Below are 6722 nucleotides of genomic sequence, written 5' to 3' on the forward strand. Positions count from 1 at the left end.
GGCTGATTCTCACAGCAGCTGGATCGTCTCAGTCCTTGTTAGAAAGCTGAAGCACGAGAAGAATGGACAGCTTGGGTCCTGTTTTCAAGTGAATTTGTGTTTCTCCTGGGGTTTCATGGTGCTTGGGGGTCATTGCTAACAGGGTGATGTTGGGAGGAAGAGCCAGGTTTGGGCAGCATCATTCCCTGCTTCCAGTCACACACAGCTGGAGCTGTCCCTAAGGAGGCAGAATGGCACAGGGAGGCACAGCTCAAAACTGGGATCCTCTTGTTCATGTGGAACCCTCAGCATCCTGGGGAAGACAAAAAGATCCTGTCTTGGCTTTGGAAGACAGTGTTGCTGGAAGCACTGTAAAGAAAGTACCTCTGGACCCTGGGACATCTGGGTGTTTGTGGCAGGGCCAAGTCAAATGCTGAGAATTTATCCAAGTGCCTTCTTGGATGGAGCACAGCTACTTCGGTAGATTTTATCACTATTTTTAAATGATTTTTTTTCATTTAAAAAATGTTCTTTTCTGTTGGATTGCATCCTTACCCATAATTATTACATTGCAATGAAAGAAAAAAAGCTTAGTTCTTCAAGAAATAGCACAGCAAGAGGTTTTCTCCTGAAAAGGCCAGGGTTGGAGCTGATGGAGGCTGAGCCCTGATCAGTGCCACTCCCCCAGCAAAGCTCCCACTGTGGGGAAAGGATCCCCCACCCCTGCAGCTCCCTGCTCCCATCTGTGTTTCCCTGTGCCCCCTCGAATGGATTAATCCAAATTCCTTGTGAAACAATGTCAAACACTTTACAAAACCCCGGGAATATTAGAGCTACCTAATAACCATGACTAAGCTAATGAATTCAGACGTCTAAGGATCTGTGCTTCATAAATCCATTAGTTTTATCCCCAGCTTTTAATTCTTCCTCATTTGAATTCCCTTTCACCTATACCATTATTTTGTCGAGGATTACTGGCTTGTAGTAATCTGGGACATAAGGACAGCCTTTTGAAAATACAAACCAGCTCTTTCCCAACTTTTCTGGTATTGATTAAAAACAAACATCTGCAGAACCCAATCTTCTGAGACACTCAGACACGAGTTACTTGGGCACTGATTTCTAAGTGTACCCTCTGATAACGCAGATATCATTTACTACACTGCTGATTAGAGATGGAACAGGAACAATCTGATCTCCCATCACAGAGATAAAGCACATCATTCTGTCTTTCTAAATGCCACAAAGAAATACTGACCAGATCTTACTGTGCTGATTGAACCATGTCACTCAGTGATGAACACACCAGCTGGCACTATTTTTTTTTTTCTGTTTAATGATATTTAAATTTTTTGTGCTTACTCTTGATAGCCACAGATTTCAAGCTTTTGTCCCTCATCAGCAGGCTAAGCTTCATAATTCCTGATACACATCATTTGCTATTCAGCTTTTTTCACAAACTACTCCTTTTTGGGGTTTTTTGGAATATCTTCTCGGACCTGGCTCCTGGATCTGGAAGTCCCTCAGGGCAAAGCCAACATCTCTTTATAATGAATTCCACAGGTTTATCCACATGATGATCTCTACCTAAAAACTGCCAAATTTGTTCATCCTTTTCCGTTCATATTTTAGTTTTCCAACAATTCCAAGTTGGCCAGGCAACCCTATGGAAGCTGCTGTAGGATTTATGGCTGTAAATAATGATGATATTGATGAAAATTCCCTTTGTCAGCCCATATTGGACATAATCAGGCACTGATTGCCAGTTCCTAAGCAACCACAAAATTCCTGTCCAGCTACCAAGTCCAGAACAGACTCCAGGTTTGTTTTGGTCAAAATATCTTCTGTGTTAGAAAATTATTAGCTCATTATGAGAAAGCCTTGTGGCGTTTTAATTACTGCCTGCACGGGACTTCCATCAAAAATCACCCTTGGGAATGAGAAGAGTTTTCTTCCTGCAGGCTGTCAGCAGGAGCAGCAGAGCCCACCCTGCTCCAAGATGCAGCATCTCCTCTCCCACATCCCCAGGGTTCATCAGGAAACACATCCACACACATTTTCACTCCTCCAGCATGAAGAAAAAGGTCTTACAGAGCTACAGATAAAAGCACTTCCTGCTGCTGAAGATGGAAATCTCCCTTCCCAGACTGGTGATTCCCAAATTTTCAGCTTCCCAGCATTTCTGATCACATTTCTGAGTAAGGATTTATTTGCCAGAGTTGAATCTCTCCAGGTTTTCGCTCCTATCTGCTTGTATTAAGCCGCTTCAAATTTCCCTCTGGGCAGAAATTAAATCTGAATCAGGAAAATCTTGATGGAAAATAACATTCTCTCTCCAAAGGATATATTGTTTTTTCTATAGTTAATTAAAAAGTGAATTAGACTCATCCTTTTCTAAAGTTTCTTGGGTGTCTGGAGGTTGTGGGCAACCGAGAAGCAGCAAAGACAACTCAGAAGAGCATGAAACAGCCCTGTGCAGCAGGAGGTGAAAGAGTCAACACAAGAAAAACCCAACTTCTTGGCACCCTTCAAAGGACCTGAGTGTCAGCAGCCAACCATCAGGACGGCAGGGTTGAAACAGAGATCGCAGGGAGTGTTGTCACCTGGACCTGCTCTCACATCTTAGCAGGGCTCTGCGAGAATGATGTCCCAAAATGGCCAAAAATAGAAATGCTGCAGACACTGGGAAAAGGAAAAACTGCTGAGAGCCACCGTGCCAAGTGTCCTCCATGCCCTCTCCAGAGGGAATGTGGCCACTGCAGTGCAGGCTCCAGCAGGCAGGGTCCACAGCAGCCACACCAAACCAACCTCCCTCTCCCTCCACCCTCGAGTTTTCCAGGCAGCCCCCCCCTCTGCAGGCTCAGCCCCCTCCTGACCTTCAGTTCCTCTAAAACCTCCCTGACCTTGCTCCCATCCATCCCCCGTGGATCAGGAATCTCCCAGGACTGCTGGACCATGAGCATCATTCCCAGTGAGCAGCTCATGTTTGCCTCTCTCTGTTGTCTTCTTCATTTTGGGGACAAGGAAAACTGTCCTACAAGGACTTTCATGCCACAGTGGTACCTCTGCTGTCAGAGCAGCTTTGAGCTCTGTGAAACCCCAAGACTCTCTGTGTCCAGTGAATTGGAGATTGAACACATTTTTCCTTCAGAAAAGGGTTTTTTCCCCTTTTTTCCTTTTTTGCCTAGCAGGCAGAAAAAAAAAAAGAAAAGAAAAAAACAAGACAAAGTATCTCTGTTAAAACTGAATCATAACTCAGCTTTTTCTGTTGTGTTTCAGGTAGGTGACAATTCCTGGAGTTACTCTCACCCAGTAGCTTTGCTTAGGCATTAAAGGACCCAGCTTCAAAAGTGTAGATTTGAAGATTTCTCTGCAACACTTCAGAGCTCTCCCTGCCTGTTCAAGCCATGCTTCCCCAGACCAGTGCCTGGCAAAAGCCAGGATGCCATTCCCTGAATTCAGCAGAACATTATTTATCTGAGCAGGGAGCAACAATAGCACAGCAGAGATTTCATTTCCTTTCAGCACATAAGGAATGCAGCGAGTGAAGGCGAGATTCAATAATGCAGCAGACACAAAGAGAGCAAGGCAAGGGAAGGTTCTCAAGTCCTTTTCCTCTGCAAGGAGGTATGAAAACCTTACAGGAGGCTTCACATCTGCATCTCCCTGGTTATCTTCAGCCTCTTAACAAAGGTGCCTCAAATACTCCCCATACAGACTCACCACAAGCTTTCCTGGCTGGCTGCAGATGGATCCAACTTCCCAGCTAACAGAGTTTGGGGTTTGCCACTCAAACCATTGACCCAGCTCCTCCATTTGATCACAATTTTTTTAATTTCATAGGGAAAATGTGCTGCCTGATTCTGGAGGACAATGAGCAGTACAAAGAAATCTAAATTCCTGATAGTTCTGTTCCCAGCAAAACTTGTCGGGTGTGCTGCCAGGGGCCCTCAGTTCATTGAAACACTTGGATAGGTGCTGAAACCCATCCTTAGGAAAAAGAAGATTTAAAATTTAAAAATTAGGAATTACATATATATATCTTGGAGATTTAAGCATGTGCTGAACATGTCCAGGCCAGCTCTGACAGGAAGGGTGGGCAGCTGAGCCCACCCAGAGCTGACAAACTGTGAAGCAACTGATGCTCACACGAGTGGAAGGAATACACAAGCACGAGGCACAGAAGGAGGAGTGACACCCTGGCACTTCATTGTAATCAGAAACCCGGGGTTTGGCAGTGCCTCACGGCTTCACTTTCAGCCAATACAACAGAAAATGCTGTGCCTCCTGTGCAAGCGACTGCAAGAATTCATCAGTCTCATTTGAAGCCAGAATACTCCTTTATCACCAAAGACTTCTCAAGATCTGACTGTGAGCCAAGGACTGCAATGAAATGTAGGACTTAATTATGTTTGACAAAAGCAAGTCAATTAAAGGCTGTTTCACATCTGTGCCATTTGACTGGGGCTTCTGCTTTATCATCTCTTCTCTGGTCCCTCGCAGAAATTTAATATTTATGGCCAGGAATTAGGTCAAAGCCTGGGAATGAATAAATATTTGCAGCTCTTTGCAGGAGACAGGGAAATTTTCAGATTGCTAAACACGAAGCAAACCCCACTTTAATGACCCAAATGTCCAGACAAAGCCTCACCGGTAAAGAAGGAGCTTCACCCGAGCAGGTGTCATACCTGGGCAGCTTGAGCTGTGTGCTGGTGGGGCTGCACAAGAGATGCTCAGGGTAAAGCTGTTTGATCCACAGAGCCATTGCCCACCTCTGGGTGTTTTATTTCTCTGACATCCCTTAGATTTGCTTTTAAAATTGATGGCAGAAATAACCCTTATAGGAGAACTCAGGAACTCCACAGTTCACTGGTTTTTAAGTGCCTGGCTTCAGGGATCTGAGCCTCAAGTGCTTCTTGGGGAAGTGATGTTCCTGCAGTGAAGCTCTTCCCAAATGTAGGGCTTGTGTGCAACAAACTCCCCTGGCTCCCACCCCACTCCTGAGACCCTCTTCTTCCCTCTTCAGTTCAAGATCCTTGACCCCCATCAGCTGCTCAAAGGTACAGGACACTGCACAATTTAACTTTTTACTAGGCAGGGCTACGTGCTCAAAGCAGCCAGACTGACTTTGAATGTACAGGGAGGGGAAAATTCCTGTGCTTGGTGCAGCAGCAGAGCCCCAACAGCATCACCACAGCCTCCAACCTGCCTGCCTCTGCTTGTGTTCAGCATCCAGTAAAGTAAACTGGATAAAAGCAACTCCCAAGTCACTTCTGAAAACTCAGAGCAAAAAGGGGGAAAACAACAGTTTTCTTTATGATGACTGGTAGCAATTATTTCCCCATATACCTAAATGTAAGGTCTGAATTACATTTGGCAGAATCCTTTTAAGTGAATTTATTGAAAGGTGATGTTTACCTATTCCCCCTTATACCATTCAGGGATTGTTTTTCTCATATACTTGCCCCTGACAGTTTAATATTTATACCTATATTAAACTACTCACACTGCTTTCAGCACATTGTCTGACATCATTCAACCTTCAATAACTTGCCTGCAACAAAATTGTTTCCAATATACTTTTAAATCCTGCACCAAGACTTTTGGTGCCAGGTACTAAAAGCTGACACTAATGGTTGAAGATGTGGACCCAGAAATCCAGCTTAGATATTATCACACTCCAGAGGTACTTGAAGACAGCATAAATACAGAGCAAAAATCCCAAATCACATTCTGTTTGCTGGTTTTTACCTTCCATGAGAAGATGATGACACAGAACTTGCAGGTTGTGTTGCTGCCAAAGGAGTCTGTGAGTGCAGGGTTTGCAGCATTTTGGAGGAAAAGGTGTTGAACCAGCTCAGGGATGCTGGTGGTTGCCACAAAGGGGAGGACAGCTGAGTCTTGCAGAACCCCACCCAGTGCAGGAATGGAAAAAGAGCAGGTTTAGATTGGATTTTAGGAAGACATTTTTCCCTGTGAAGGCAGTGAGGCCCTGGCAAGGGCTGTTCAGAGAAGGTGAAGTTGCTCCATCCCTGGAAATGTTCAGGGTCACTTTGGACAGGGTTTGGAATAATCTGGTCCAGTGGAAGTTGTCCCTGCCCAAGGCAGGGTTAGAATGAGATGAGTTTTCCTTTCCAACCCAAACCATTCCAGGATTCTATGATCTGTCCATTAAACTCCCCTTCAAGAAAATGAATGTTACAGCAAACTCCCAGCAAGTGTCCCAAACAACTTTTTGTGCATCCACAAGGTTTATAATGGACACAAGGTTGTGGCTTTTTGAAGCCATCACCTTGCTGATGTCACTCTTTCATATTGCAGCAGGGAAAAAAAACCTAAACTTAACAAAAAAATATCTTTGCAAATTAAGCCCAAATTAAAGCAGTACTTGATTCTCCTGGAGCCACCCACAAAGGCAGAAAAACAATCTATTATTCACCTGGCTTTAATTCCAACTTCTCTGGATAGCTGAGGTCACCCTCTATTAATCACAAGTGGTCTCTGCATTGCACAATGGGAAAAGAGGTAAAAGCTTTGTTGCCTGGTATTTATTCTGTCTTCCTTTTGAAATAACAAACCCAAGATAAACAGAAACCTTTTACCCTGCTCCAGCTCTGACCACAGGCTGTCCTGAGGAGCTGGGAGCCAGCAGCACACGGGCACTGCACCAGAGGGAAATGTGCTGCAGGCACTCAGGGAAAGGCACTTCAGAGCTGCTGCTCACATTTCCCCCCCACCTCTGC

General features: G+C 44.7%; 1 long non-coding RNA gene across 1 annotated transcript in view; it reads left to right on the plus strand.

Moving 5' to 3' along the window:
- The window catches only part of LOC117004207, a 19588-nt gene extending 15156 nt beyond the window's left edge, over positions 1 to 4432 (plus strand). Inside the window, exon 2 of the long non-coding RNA XR_006163085.1 lies at positions 3259 to 4432. This is a non-coding gene — a long non-coding RNA (uncharacterized LOC117004207). The remainder of the gene's footprint in view (positions 1 to 3258) is intronic.
- Positions 4433 to 6722: the final 2290 nt, after the last annotated feature.

The sequence above is a fragment of the Catharus ustulatus genome, chromosome 17 (assembly GCF_009819885.2).
Source record: "Catharus ustulatus isolate bCatUst1 chromosome 17, bCatUst1.pri.v2, whole genome shotgun sequence".
Lineage (NCBI taxonomy): Eukaryota > Metazoa > Chordata > Aves > Passeriformes > Turdidae > Catharus > Catharus ustulatus.